Source organism: Delphinapterus leucas, chromosome 12 (genome assembly GCF_059928025.1).
Source record: "Delphinapterus leucas isolate spDelLeu-1000000601 "Yukka" chromosome 12, BTC_Dleu_Yukka2, whole genome shotgun sequence".
NCBI lineage: Eukaryota > Metazoa > Chordata > Mammalia > Artiodactyla > Monodontidae > Delphinapterus > Delphinapterus leucas.
The window spans coordinates 56,975,009-56,990,660 of NC_143140.1; the positions used below are offsets into that span (position 1 = coordinate 56,975,009).

General features: G+C 35.2%; 1 protein-coding gene across 2 annotated transcripts in view; it reads left to right on the top strand.

Annotated features, from left to right (window-relative positions):
- Window positions 1-8,039: 8,039 nt before the first annotated feature.
- LOC115802051 (uncharacterized) overlaps window positions 8,040-15,652 on the top strand; it is a 116,851-nt gene continuing 109,238 nt past the window's right edge. The window contains exon 1 of one of the 2 annotated variants that reach the window (XM_089921971.1): window positions 8,040-11,811. The gene's annotated coding sequence lies outside the window, so the exon portion shown is untranslated. Of the gene's footprint in view, window positions 15,168-15,652 lie in introns of both variants that reach the window. The other variant, XM_089921970.1, reaches the window with a different exon arrangement.

Here is a 15,652-nt window from a genome sequence, read left to right on the forward strand (position 1 = left end):
GAGCTGCATGAGCTGTTTATATATTTTGGAGATTAATCCTTTGTCCGTTGATTCATTTGCAAATATTTTCTCCTATTCTGAGGGTTGTTTAGAAAAGGATTATTTTAATTTAAATAGCTGTATGTGGCTAATGGCTATTGAATTGGGAGGTGCAGTTCTAGAATCTGCTGGGGAAAAAATAATTAATATTGGGTGGAAATGGAGGAAAGGATGGTCATGTTAGAAACAGGAAGGAGAAACTTCAGGGTCATTTTTATAGTCTTATAATAGTGTTTCTTACTCTGTAAACAATAGGAAACTTATTTAAGCAAAGCCTCTGCTTTTACATGAAATTACCTAGTCTTGTTAGATAATCATATATTTTATATTACCATCGTTTTACCTCAGAATTTCATGCACAAACTTATGCTACCTATTATTAAAAGTGGTAGGATTGCCCCAAGTCCTTAAATATTGGGAAGAAGTCTAGTGAACCCTTTTGGTTCACTGCATTATCATCCTAGCCCCTGTGGGTCCTAACGAAGCTTCTAGGCCATGAGCTGTTCTTTCACCTTATTTTGAGAAACTTGCTGAACCTCTACCTGCCCAGGGTGCTAGGTCCTTGCCCACACACTGCCTCTCCTAAAAATTCCAAACTTCATATTCCAACATGCCAAAACATCTGTGCTTTGTACTTGGAGGGAGAGCAAAATAATGAAGTTTGGGGGCTTATTAAAGTCTTAAAGTGGGTTCTTTTTATAAACAGCACACCCAAAGTATAGAAACATGTTTATAATCTTTACTGGCTCCAAGATTCTGTTTTTACCTTTTCTTGGTTGGGCAAATATAGCTGAGCCCCTTGGCATGTCAGAATTTGCAGCTGGCAAATTTCAGAACTCAAGAGCAGACGTGGAACTTTGCTTCAAGGACAGTAGAGTAACAAGAATATCACATAAAGAAGAAAGAAAATTTGGAGGAAAATTTTTGCATTTGTTTCCTGGTCTTCAAAATGTTGAAATTTTAAGTCAGATTATTTCTTCTGGTCTCCGGATGTTTCTCTCAAATGACCCAATGCTTATTTGGGCTGTGACGTGTAGAGTAATTTCAATGCCCACACACTTTCCTGTTGAATATAAAATCTGTCTCAAGAGGCACCCACTTTAGAAAGCCAACCCTGGTCTCAGGTCTTATTTAATGTAATGAGCCATCTGTCCCTACAAGACATGGAATGAAATGGAGCCTGGGCGGGTATTTGTGCTGGAATCTCTTAGTCAGTTACTTTTTACAAAACTGTTCATCAGAATTAGTATAGACAGTAAGAGAGCTTTTAGTTGCTATGGTAGCAGAAACCATGAGGGTTATTTTATTTTAAAAGTAAATGGAGAGAAATGTAAGACTGCCTTCTGCTTTGAAAAGCTTGGGTCAGAGTTATATATTTCATATATTCAGATATATTTATTAATTCTGAACACAGTTAACTAATTTAGAAACCCTTCCCTGAAAAAATTTAAACTAACCTTAAGCCTGTGAGAAAACAATTTCAATTGAGGTTAACTCAAAGAACTCTGGAGGGTAAAAGGTATATTTTGAGATTCTTTAAAACACTACTTGAAGTCTCAACTCCACCCAGAGTCCTAGAGTATAAATTGGCCATTGCTTTTGAAGACTTCGATGTGATTGCGGCTCACATTCAAGTTTTTCTCAACTCAGAGCAACTGGAATTAAACTGACCTTTATAATTCGCTAACATATTAATTTCTAATCATTCAAGCTACTCCCTATATAAAGACATTTTCAAAGGTAGACACAACCAGAGAGCTAGTTAAAGAAAATGTTTATTCTGAGACAATTTTTCATATTTTAGCCAAGCTTGTCAATGACTGCCCTTCCTTGGGCAGGTTAATTCAAAAATATTTGGGGGAACCATGAGTTTCAAATTTCAGTGAGACTGAGTAATTTGGAAGTTAAATGTAACTATATCCAGCATCCTGTCATTTATAATTCAAGGCAAATATAAAACTATAATAGATATTTTCCTGTTATATTATTTCTGTATACTTGAAATATCATATAATTTATAATTTTATAATTCATAATTTGTAAAATAGAAATGAGAGCAGATGCAATAAATTATAATGTTATTGAAGTTATTTCTTTCAGTTTAGAACTTTCAATCATATTTCTTCTCCATTTTCACATTCTTTATTTCTTCAGTCTAATCTCTCACTAGAATTTTCTGACTTGTGATAGCTTAAAATATAATATATACATTCTATTCCTCTCAGGTTTTGTTCATAGCTGGAGTTTCAATTATGGAATTTGTTTCCTACCATGAATCTACAGTAGAAGTTAAAACAATTTCAGTGATATAAAGCTTCCACCAAATTCCTTTCTTTCTTTTTCTTATACACATTTAGAACAATTTTGTTGTTGGGTTTTGTTTGTTGATTTTTTGTATCAAATACTTCCTTTTGCCATGTATAACTTATAGCTTGTTCCCTTAAATATTTACCTTTTAACAAACTAGTGCAAGTTAAACATTTAGATAGTAACTCTGGAATAATCTAGCAGAAGTTTATTTGTGATTAAAGAGTATCATCAGAAACCATCAAAAAATTTGTTTAATGTTCATTTTTACTCTCGTCCTCACTTGTCTGGAGGACTTGCAACACTTTATGATTAAAGAGTGTAAGAGCTGTACGTGATGGTTATACAAACTTCCAAATGCGGCAAATGCGGGAAGCAGGCTACCATTTGGCATTTGACCAGTCTTTTTAGTCAGCATTACAGCCAAACTCTGCCTCTAAACTGATGATTCTACGTGATAAATAGCTATTATGTGTGAGAGAAAAAGAGCTAAAAAAGCTATAATGTGTTATAAGTAACATCAAATTAAAGAAAGATTTCTGTGTGGGAATATGTTCATATAAAAGTATTCTAATCTTGTAAGATAAAGAAGAGTAGTTCTAAGAGAAAAAAAGTGTAGTTAGCTAGTTGACTAAGGAACTTACTGCTTTTTTGTTTGCTTACAGCAGCATTTTAGCTTTGGAAATAAATTATTAAAACAAAATTTCACTCTTTCAATTTGTTATGAATCAGTCTACCATAGTGCTAACCCCATAGTTTGTGATGACAAAAATAATCTGATTCGTTTAGGTATTTAGACAGCGTTTTGTTTTTCATTCAAAAAATATTTTGAATAATCCTCTCAATTTGTGGTTAGATGCAAGATGACCTTTAAAAAGCAGGCACTGTTTTTAAAAGCCACATTACATTAAAGCTGCAAATGTTTTCAAGAATTAGAAACAGGAATGTCTTAAGATTTTCCAAACTTCCCAGGACTTCTGGGGAATTTCCAATATTTGTGAGACATACACTCTGTTGTCTCTTAAAAAGTATTCACAAAACTTGGATAATCAATAAAAATGTGCTCTGTGGTGAAATGATATGTCAAGCAAAAATGATGTAAGTGGAACTAGATGAGAAATTTATAAGAAAAGGGTGTCTGAAAAAATTCTTACCACATTAAATAAGATTTGGTCTTGTGTTCATCCTTGCACGCTACACATTTTTAAAAGATGCTGCTTTAAACAAGACTTCTGCCCTTTCTTGTTATTTTTAGTATCTCCTCAAACCATAAATACAACCATGTGTCAGGGCAAAGCTGTACTGATGGTTTGGACGTGGAGTACTCACTTTTATTCTAACCATTCAGTTCCATTTATAGCAAGTAATGTGTATTTTTCATCAATGATCAGATTTTGCATATTTTTAGTTGTTTGTGGACCAGAGGTTTGAGGAGTAGAATACTCTTCCTCTCACCTTCTTCAGTGCCTATAATTTCAAACGTGAATTTTTTGAGTCTAGGAATACTTTTTAAAAAAAATTTACATTTATGGTTCTAGGGACTTTTGAAGTTGGCAGAAGCACAGGTAAACTGAAACTGACTATTTAGGGAAGTGTTTGTCATTTATTTACCGTGCGACCTTGAACAAGATATAGAACCTCTGAGCCTCAGTCCCCCAACTCTAAAGAAAATAGAAATTCATTACTGCAACGTTATTGGGATGATTAAATGAGATGTGAGTGACGTGTATAGGACAGTCCTTGACAAATGGGTGGCATTAACTAACGGCTACAATTTCTTTCAAAGGAAATGAACAAAGGGAAAATCACTATGGCTAGGAAAAAAAAATCCAGCGTGGTCAAATTCTGAATGCCAAAATATTACCGCTGTGTTTTCTACTTCTGTAAAAAACTGTGATAAGTAAAACACTGGTAGGACAATTTGTGTAATCAGAAGCCATTGAAAAACAAACCTTAGCGTCTGACACCACGTTTGGTGACGTGCGTGAGGTCTAGAAAATTAAGACCATTGCAAATATGAAAAGGACACAAGGTGAGAATACTTGAAATAAATTCAGTTCTTACAGTAGATAGGGACACATCGTCACTTTCAGAACTCTGAGGATTTGATGAATAAATATTAACCTTATAAAGAATAAGGGTCAGAATGTGTCCTCACCATACGACAGCTAAAAGGAGTATTATTAACATAAAGGAAAAGAATGGAGAAGGGAGACAGCGTGAATTTCCAGTTTAGAAATCTTTAATGACTCCTTTTGTCTTTGTGGAAATTACTGCAATCCTTCACTCTGCCTCTAAGCAGACTGGATCTGCTGGATCTGACATTTTTGCAGTCTCATGGCTCTTCAGAGCCCTCTGTCACAGCTGTTCTCGACTTTTCCTAGCACCTCCAAATCTCTCAGTTTCTTCCCACCTGTGGTCCTTGCACAAACGGTTCCTTCTGCCTGAGTCACACTCCTTCTCTTTGTTGACCTAAAAGCTAATAGACCGCCAGTTATTTCTCCAGCAAAAATGGGTTTATTTGGGATCAGCAGAGAATTGCAATTCGGGGTCTGCAACCACAGGGAGCCACAGGCAAGGCCCACACAGCAAGGGAAGGAGGATGCTTTTATAGAGGGGAAAAGGAAGTTGGGAGGGCTGTAGTAAACAAAGAGTCCATGGTTTTTCCTTGGCTGTGTTGTTGTCAGGAAAGAAGAGGAGCCTTTCTTCTTCCTGTTGGGCTCTGCTATTGGAGCTGGGTGTGAGAGTCTTCTGACTTTATATTTAATTGTGGTTTCTGCTTATTAATTTCTTACATTTTTCACTTAGCTAACTCCTACTCACCCTTCAATTCTCAACTGAAATGTTGCTTCCTCCTGGGACCTTTCTCTGATTTCCTGGGGCTGCCCATTTTATACTCCCATGGCACCTTGCTCTCTTCTTTACAATGTGGGCTGAATGGTTTAGTGTTTGACTTCCCTAATACAGATTTTCCTTGGCTTAAGATGGGGTTGCGTCTTGATAAACTCATTATAAGTAAAAGTATTTAAAAGTATTTAATATACTTAACCTACTGAAAATCATAGCTTAACCTAGCCTAACTTAAACACGCTCAGAACAACCTAGCCTAACTTAAACATGCTCAGAACACTTACGTTAGCCTAGAGTTGGGCAAAGTCATCTTTACACAAAGGCAATTAAAGATAAAGTGTTGAATACCTCACATAATTTATTGATTACTGTAATGAAAGTGAAAAACAGAATGTCTGTATGGGTACAGAATCGTTGTAAATGTATTCGTTGTTTACTCTCGTGATTGCGTGGCTGACTGCAGCTGCCCAGCATCATGAGGGAGCATTGTACTGCTATCGCTCACTTGGAAAAGATCAAAATTCAAATTCTGAAGCATGGTTTCTACTGAATGCGTATCACGAAGTAAAACAATCATAACTCCAACCATAGTAAGTCAGGGACTCACTATGAAAACAGGAGCATTTTTTTTTCTTTTTCTCTGCAGTCTTGTTACTGCCTAGTGTTTTGTCTGGCAAATTAATAATATATTGACTGCTAATTAATGAATGCAATTGTAGCAGATACAATTCTCTGGCTCTAAGTCAGGTATACCTCCATTAGGGAAATAGACATATAGGTTGAAACTAGCCACCCACATCAAATTCTTCCCCCATTTTCTATGCTCATCAAACTACCTCCTCTGTATATTCATATATGCTTTTCTGCACAACAAACCTGAGAGATAATTATTATCTTCTTTTTACAGATGTGTAAACTGAGGTTAAGAAACTTGACCAAAGTCAGTAGCAGTAAGTGGCCCAGTTAAGTTCTGCAACCATATCTGCATCCTTGCCCACTCTGCTCTCCCAAATGCCCTTGTTAGTGAGGGGACGAGGTTGATCAGAGAATGTGAGGCTCTGGGCCAATATTTACATCTATTTCTAATAATAAATGTATGCAGTGGTTTCCTAGTTTTTACATCTGCCTCATATTTGGAAAAAACATCAGGCCTCAATTTCAGAAATAGATCAGCTCTTGGTAAACTGATATTTGAGCTAGAAAAATTTAGAACCATACCGTGACCTACAGTGATTTCACTAAGACATTGCTGTTTGTGACACCCTCTGTGGATAGTCAAGACCAGCTCTGGAGAATGACTCTATATCCATCTGGTGGTGTCAGTTGCAAATTCTCCTTCCTTTTTTCCTTTCTTCTTTTCTTCCTTCCTTGCTTTGTTGCTGCTCCTGTTACTGTTGATTCTTCATCCTCCTCTTCCTCTTCCTCCTCTTCTTTTCCCTCTCCTTCTTCTTTAGTTATAAAAGCAACATCTTCTCATCACAAAAATGCAAAGGCAGGGCTTCCCTGGTGGCACAGTGGTTGAGAGTCTGCCTGCCGATGCAGGGGACATGGGTTCGTGCCCTGGCCGGGGAAGATCCCACATGCCGCGGAGCGGCTGGGCCCTTGAGCCATGGCCGCTGAGCCTGCGCGTCCGGAGCCTGTGCTCCACAACGGGACAGGCCACAACAGTGAGAGGCCCACGGAACGCAAAAAAAAAAAAAAAAAAAAGCAAAGGCAGAAGTATGTAAAAAAGTGAAGGCCCCTTCCAACCCACCCCCAAAGAGAATGAAATTATACACAGGTATACATATAGCTTGTGAATTATTTTATTTATTCTTTACAAGAAACTTCCATGTCAAAGTATATGGACCTACCTCATTTTTAATGGTTATATAATATTCCACAAGGATGAATAGTCAGTACTGTATTTAATTATTCCTCTATTGTTGGACATTTCAGTTTTTTCCCAATTTGCCATTATTACAAATAATACTACAATACTTGTATGCATATTTTAGCCATTTTTTTAAAATTAAAAGAGGAAACTTTAGTAGGCAGAATGCTCTTTTTTCCCTAAATAACATATCTCAAATATTTCACTATGTTCCATGATCAGCATGTGTTTATTAACATTATTGACATTGTGTTAGGCTCATGATAGAAAATGTCTTGATCATGATGGCAATTTTTGGTTCAGTATAATATGAGGCATTACCTTTTGGAATCTCCAAGAATTTTGCTAAGGGAAGATCAGTAGCTCTGCCAGAGGCCTTTATTTCATCTTCACCCAGCAATTCCTTTTCACTTTCTGCCTAGCTAGCTGCTTGATACAAAGATCTATAACTAAGGGAAAAGATAAATTTCAATATGACATACTATAAGACTATGAAGACCAAGGAACAGCTCATACTGCCAAACTTCTATGTCATTCTTTCCTAATAAATACACAGTGTAAAGTTGTTTACACTGCAAGTAGAGCACACACCTTTTCCAAATTATATTTAACAAAATAATAAAAGTAGTGAGTATTTATTAGAGAAAATTTGAGAGAAATTTAAAAGTTAACAAAAAACAGGAAAGAACAAAATCATTTAATCTCAACATCCAAAGGAAAGAATGACTAAATAGATTTTATTTTGAATCTATGAAAAAGCCTTTAATTTGAAAATATTAGTGACCATTTTTATATTAAAATCTACATCCTTTAATTTTTTTAGACTTAACCTTAAAAGATAAACATTTTTGCATTAACAGAATCTTTTACAATGTCATTAAGCATTTGAATCATTATTTATCTAATCATCTTCTACTGTTGAACATTTAACTTGTTTTCAGCTTTTTACTGTGATAAGCAAAATTTAATGAACAATTTATTTTTTTAATAAGATTTGTTTCTTTAGGATAAATTCTAAGAATTAGAGTCAAAGATTTGAATATTTTAGAGATATTTTTGAACTGAGTGAGAACTATATTTGATACATTTTTATAGCTGTTTTGATAGGTAAAAACTCTCATTTACCTTACAATTACATTAATTAATAGTGGCAAGAATAATATAGATATTTATGTAGATATGCCTATGATATTTTTCTCATATGAAATGATTATTTATGACCTTTGCCTTTTGCTCTTCTGTGATCTTAGTATTTTTAAGAGCTTTTTTTAATAATAAAATGTTTGACCACTTGTCTTTTTTTGCTATGGCTCTTTTTCTAGCTTATTGCATGTTTTTAACCCTTAAAACGTTTGTATGTTTTGGGGATGAAAGTTTTTAGACTTTGTATAGTAAAGATTTTGATTTTTACTTTCAAGATTAGAAAACCCTATCTTTTACCTAGGTATGTTTTACCTTGATATTTAACCACAATTTTATTTTAGCTGTTCATTTTATGCTTTTTATTTTACATTTGACTTTTTACTACTCTTGTATTTTTGGAGTAGAACCTAGTTAGGGCATCTATTGACTTTTTTTCTGAGTAGTTGACCGATTGCCTCTACACCATTTTCTTTTTCAAAAGCATCCTTTATTAAAATGGAAACTATGGTTAGTCCCATGATAAAATATTCTGCATATAAGGACAACAAATCAAAAGATGAATAACATATTTACCAAATTCTCAGGTACCAAGAGCAAGGGAAGGGGTGAAGTCAGAGTGTATACAGGGAGATCCCTACCTGGACAGGTGAAGAGGGGTTTGTGCAGGAAGGTGAGTACTCCTATAAAAAGATCAGCTATGGGATGGGAAGAGTCAGCTCGGACACCGTGGTGCTTGGAGAGAGCTCTGCTGTCTATCAGCTGAGGGAGTTGAACCAGATGCTGCTGTTCTCATACCATGCTCCAACAGAGACATTTCAGGGACTCTCCTGGGAAAGGGTCAAGAGCTAGGAGTTTGTAGCTCTCTTCTCTCTCTTCCTTCAGCAGAACACTCTGCTTTGTTTCAATGTGAGGTTTATTTAAAGAAATAATTCCAGTGTTTTTTAGAAAAACGCTTTTACAGAAATTTTCAAAACTACTTGAAAGTAGCAAAAATCATATAATGAATCCCTATACTTTCCCAATGATTATTTTGTCTTTCTTGCTTCATTTCTCCTTCACTCCTTTTTTCTTTTTTAATCTTGAATATTTTAAAACAAATCCCAGGTATCTGGTCATTTCACCTGTAAATAATTGAGTATGCTTTTCTACCTGAGAAAGACACCTCCTTTTTTCAAAATATAATTACCATGCATTTATCACATGTAACAAAATTAAAAATAATTTCTTAATATCGACTAATACTCAGTCCATAGCTCACGGTTGTCTTTTTACAATTGATTTCTTTGCATTTGAGACAAGACAAAGTCCATATGTTGCATTTTGTTGTGTCTCTTCAGTCTCTAACCGTCTCTTCCCAACTTTCTATGACATTGAATATTTTGGCCAACACAGTTTTTTAAACTGCCCATCTGTTTCTAATTGATTTGACACTTCCCATATTATATTATAATTTACATATAATAGAGTCAGTTCCGGTCCATCAAATCTGTTTTATTGAGCTGTGTCTAGTGTTGTGTTATAATGGCATCATAAAAGTTATTTTAATTTCAGAATAGGTTTTATTATCGAGGATCTTTTAGAGCTCAGTCTACTATTTCACAGTCTATTTTTATTAAATGTTCTTACCTACTTATTCTTCTATATGTTACCTTAGATCCTTAAACTTTCTGAAAACGAAAAAGGTGTTTTTAAATCCAAAGGTTTGGGGCAGAGGCTCTTAACAGACATAAAACTTGACATAAATGAATAATTTCTGGAGTTATCTATTATTTTCAACTTTTCTCCACATAAATATTTTCTGGTACCAAATCTAGAAACCACATCTACTCAATACCTTTATTAAGTTCAAAGGGTAATGTTGAGGAAAGAAATTATTTCCTAGTAAACCAACTGAACTTGATGCAAAAGAAAAGAAATGCCATGAAGGAAAATTGGGCTTGCTGTGGTTTAAGCAACAGATGAAGATACTTTTCTCTGCTGGATTGAATCCAGGGGAAAAGTGAGATGGGAGGCTAGAGATAATAAATAATGTTTATGAAATCAAGGTAAGAGTTTAAAAAAATTTTATTGATTTAATAATCTCGATCAAGAAGGAACAGAATAGGAATGAAAGGCAAGGAGTTAAGCATAAGCATTTTCACTCATGCTTTAAAAAATTATTTTCTTTGAGATCCAGCCCCCCATTGCAGAGAGAACTTTAGATGACCAATTATTTTCATTTTATCCTCTGTCTTGGCATGCTAAGTCCACAATTTATTGCTACGTTTACATACTGTGAGGATGAAATCTCAAGCTTTGGCAACTTGTTTAACTTGTTTGTAGGATGAGATCTGATTGATTTTGACATCTATGGTTGCTTAGGGATGACTGGCTGATTTCTCAACTTAACGTAGGACACTGTATTAAGGTGAAAGGCAATTAAAGATAAATTAGCTAGATTTTCTGAGGATACCAAAATGTGGGACCCCAAAGTACGGGCCTCAAAAACACAACTGACCCTCTTCTTCCTGGCAAACGTCTTGCATGTTAGGCCAGCAGAATGACCAAGACTAACACAGGACATCAGATGATTTCTGCAGTTGTTTTTGCAGCAAAGAATGAGAATTCACTGGATTGGGTCATATTAGGAAAGCTAGCACCTGTCATTTTAGTCAGTTGCTGACAAAGGCTTGTGTTTTCTCATATTTTAATTTGACAGGTATTGGCATCTCTCACAAATTACAAATATGTTAATACAAATTTCTTCTTGGCATGATGGATTGAATACCATCTCCCCACTCTACTTATTGGCCCAGAAACAACAAAATACCTGGAATATGGTACCTCCTGAGATTTTTGTGGGGGAAGGAAGTTAGGTTTTATCTCTTTTCTTCTCCTTATTTTACCTTTCACATTCTCTTTTTAACAATGTTATTGAGTTTTACTCAGACACAATTCCATCTTGCACTTTAACTATTAATCCTCAGTTTAAGAAAAGTCCCTGGATGTCTGGTGGATGGAGGTGCAGGCCCAGACAGAGGTCATATTGTAAAAGGAAGCAAGGAGCCTTCTGGAAAAGAAATTATCCTAAGAGTGCCAGCACAGCCCTGAAAATGTCAGGCTCTCTTCCAACTCCTTGTTTCTGCATATGTGATTCACATTGTCTGCAGTATATTTCTTCACCTAACTAACCCTTTCCCATCTTTCACAACCTATCTTGGTCATCATATCTTTTCTCACTAGCCCTTCCAGTCTAGGTTAAGCACTTTTACCTTGTGCTTCTATAGTCATATACTCCTCTCTGTCATAGCACTTATTATACTATGTTGTAATTGTCTATTTTTGTCCCCTACCTTTTCTACTAGAATATCAAGTTATTGATGGCAGGAACTGGGTTTATATTCACTGTTGCTCACCAGTCCTTCCCATCATGTGTTGCACGCATAATAACTTCTCAGAATAAATGGAGTTCTATTTAAGGATATCATCTCAGGAAGAGAAAAAAGGGACAGTGATTCTGAGTGAAGGAATGTGTCTGTCATTGAGACAATCTTTTGGCCCAGTTTCCATGGATTCATTACTTTGTCCTGAGAGAAGTGTTGGTGAATAAAAACTGAGAGGTGTGTTTTATTAAAACTCCTGTAAGATGCAAGGAGCTCATGGCAGCATTGCTTTAAGATACACATAACTGGGCTTCCCTGATGGTGCAGTGGTTGAGAATCTGCCTGCTAATGCAGGGGACATGGGTTCGAGCCCTGGTCTGGGAAGATCCCACATGCCACAGAGCAACTAGGCCTGTGAGCCACACTGAGCCTGCACGTCTGGAGCCTGTGCTCCGCAACAAGAGAGGCCGCAATAGTGAGAGGCCTGCGCACCGCGATGAAGAGTGACCCCCGCTTACCACAACTAGAGAAAGCCCTCGCACAGAAACGAAGATAAAACACAGCCATAAATAAATAAATAAACAAAAACAAAACAAAAAAAGTTACACATAACTGAATATAATACATTCTTTTCACTCTCCTGATAACCAGTAGGAGCAGGCACAGCATCTAAGTATCAGAATCCTTAGCATCTGGTGACCAAAGTGATCCAAATAGAAAAGATGGCAAATCTTCCACCACCATAGTACCAGATAGTTTTGTTTCTGAGCACATGGGAGACAAATTGGTAACTTTCTATTCATCGCCCTTGTTCTTTTTTTCTTTTCTGCTTCCCATTTTTCTGTCTTCTCTAGTGTTAACTGAGCCTTTTATGATTCCAGTTTCTCCCTTCTCTTAACATAACAATTATACTTCTTAAAAAATTTTTAGTGGTTACCCTAGAGTTTGCAATATACATTTACAACAAATCTAAGAACATCTTCAAGTAACACTATAATGCTTCATGGACAGTGCAGGTACCTTTAATAACAGAGTATTCTCAAGTCGCCTCTCCCACTCTTATAACATTGATGTCATTCATCTTACTTATTTAAAAACTATAATTGCCCAATACATTGTTGCTATTATTACTTTAAAATAGTTGTCTATTAGCTCGATTAAGAATAAGAAAAATAAAATATTTTTATTTTACTTTCATTTATTCCTTCTCTGACCCTTCTCTTTATGTAGTGCCTGGTATTAGGTCCGTGCTGAATGATAATAGCCCAAGATTATAACATAGTTTTGAAGGTAGAGAGGGAGAAGAAAGGTAAGCGGTGGTTTAAACACACTAATTCCCTCACTTTTCACAGCTGGGAATAAATACATAAAGAAACAGGGCTCTATGATTTAAAGTTATAATGGAGAATTCCCTCGCAGTCCAGTGGATAGGACTCCGCGCTCTCACTGCTGAGGGCCCAGGTTGAATCCCTGGTTGGGGAACTAAGATCCCACAAGCCGGGTGGTGTGGTCAAAAAATTTAAAAAATATTTAAAAAAAGTTATAATGGAACCACTGTGTCCTTATATATCTCTATAATTTTCTGAGCACTTCTTTACTTTTTGGCACCAAAAGATGTTCAAGGCTCATATTTAACTCTGCCTATACCAGCCCCAGAATCAGTCATTACTTCAAGTAGTCCTGGGGATATCATTGTTTTAGACTCTTTCAGTGGATAGATTTAAGAAGGACGTATGTATCTACTAATGTACATGGGCCGTGTGTACATGTGTGCGTGTATCTAATAGTCATTTTGAATTTAAAATCATAAAGGGAGAACCACAGAAATTAGCTGTTAATGTGCTTGGAAATGTAACACCATCTCCTTCACAAACATCTTCTTTATCGTTATCTAGTTAAACATGTTTTCCCTCCAGAACTACTATTCAGTGTAAACTATGATATTTTTCTTTCCAATCCTTTTGATTATTTTTTGTTGACATTTCTGAGACGGTGTTGTTATCTACCGTTTTTTTTCTTCCTTAAAAATAAGTTCTTACAACTTGTATGGAAAAATACATTCAATTATTTAAAAATCTACTTAAAAACAAAATTTTGGAACATGTATAATTTAGGGAATTTTATACTTTATAATCATAAAATGTGATACTTTATACATGCTGAAAATTTTAACTTGAGGGAAGAATATTACCCCGAATATATATTCAAATTTTATAACTGGGGTTTTTTAGACAATTTTGGTATTGTATGTCAAGTTCAAATGACCTCATCAATGATCTTCTTCCGAAATAGATACATTATTTGCAAATGACAAATGAAAGATTTGGGAGAGGGGAGAAAAATATTCTCACTCTCAGGTGTTATCTCACAGCCATTTGAACTAGGCAGTTGCTTATGCTGATCTTGAAAACCCAGTAAAATTCTGGAACTGTTATCTAGGGGTAAACTTTTCCACTATCAATTTGAAAACTCAAGACATGTTTTAATATCATTACTCTATCATCTCACTGTAGAGTAAATATTTAAATCTTGCTTCTGTTTAATAACTTATATAATTAGATTCTTGTGGAAATATCATTAAATTTCAACCATACCTTGTAACATGAAATTAATCACTGAAAAACTTACAGTACTTTTTTCTGTCATAAAAATTTAGGTTGGACACTAAACATAATATGAAAGCTTGTACAAGTATCCAGTGCCTCTTTAATTTCTCAGGTAATCTGAATAAGGTGAAAATTTGGGATATTAATATTGGTTTGTGATGATTAAAGATTTAATAATAGAACAGCATGGCAACTGGATATACATAGACAATTTTATGAGACAAATGAGTTAATTTAAGAGATAAATTTTGTGTTTTTAAAATATTTTTACTGTAATTATAATATATTTTATTTATATTATAAATATAAAGGGGAATATCTCTTAGGTCATTTAGAGCAGAGGACCCCAACATTTTTTGGCACCAGGGACCAGTTTTGTGGAAGCCAATTTTTCCACGGAGCTGGAGGTGTGGGGGATGGTTCAGGCTGCGATGCGAGCGATGGGGAGCGGCAGATGGAGCTCTGCCCGCTTTCCTGCTGCTCACCTCGTGCTGTGTGGTCCGGTTCCTAACAGGTACTAGCCTGGAGGTTGGGGACCCCTGATTTAGAAATTTGCAATTGCTCTTAAACATGTCTTTTCCTTGATAGGTAATCTTATCTAAGAACCATAACTAATTTTCTGTAAGAAACATGCATATCTCTGACTTGTCAATCAACCAATAAGCAAAAAGTACCCTACAGGAATTAAGACAGTCTATGTAAGCTGTCTATCTAAGATATATTAGGTATATCTTTTTTCTATCAAATTGTTCCATTAAGCTTAAAGAGGAATGGATCAATGGTATCCTAAGAATGTTCTCAGGTTTATCTGTTTTTGTTTCAAGCAAAGTTTGCAATTTTCACATAACTTTTTATTTTTACTTTAGGAAAAAGAAAAGATAATGAGAAAAAAGTCTGTAGATGTCTTAGTTCCTTTTATGAAGTATTGCAACAGAAACCAGCAATCACATGTACAACCATCAACTCTGAATATAATATGAATTATATGTAAGAAGTAGAATTTACCTAGATTGGTCTGCCTGTTTTTTTTAAATTATACAATCATATTATAGAACACTGTGGCTTCTACAATTTGAGTCAATTTAGGAACGCAAACTCCTGCTTCCATAATATAAGGAAATAAGAATAATTTTTCTATGTAAGTCATCTAGTATAAACAAAGTTCACAGACTGATTTACTTTTATCAAAAGGTAAAATGATTCACTGTTATATCCGATCCTAAGTAGTTCTGAAACACAAAATAAATTTAGCATGTACTTATACTATTTGGGTTTCCCAAAACAAGATATTGATACAAAATGTGTTAAAATGGCTGAAGTTTATGGCTAAAGAAAAGGGAAATGAATAATTACATATAAAAATTTACCAACTTTATTATTTCTAATTTTACAACAGATTCAGGTGTTTAAACCTGATTGGTTTCTTGATCCTACCCACTATGAACATTACTCAGTCTTATATTTTAACACCC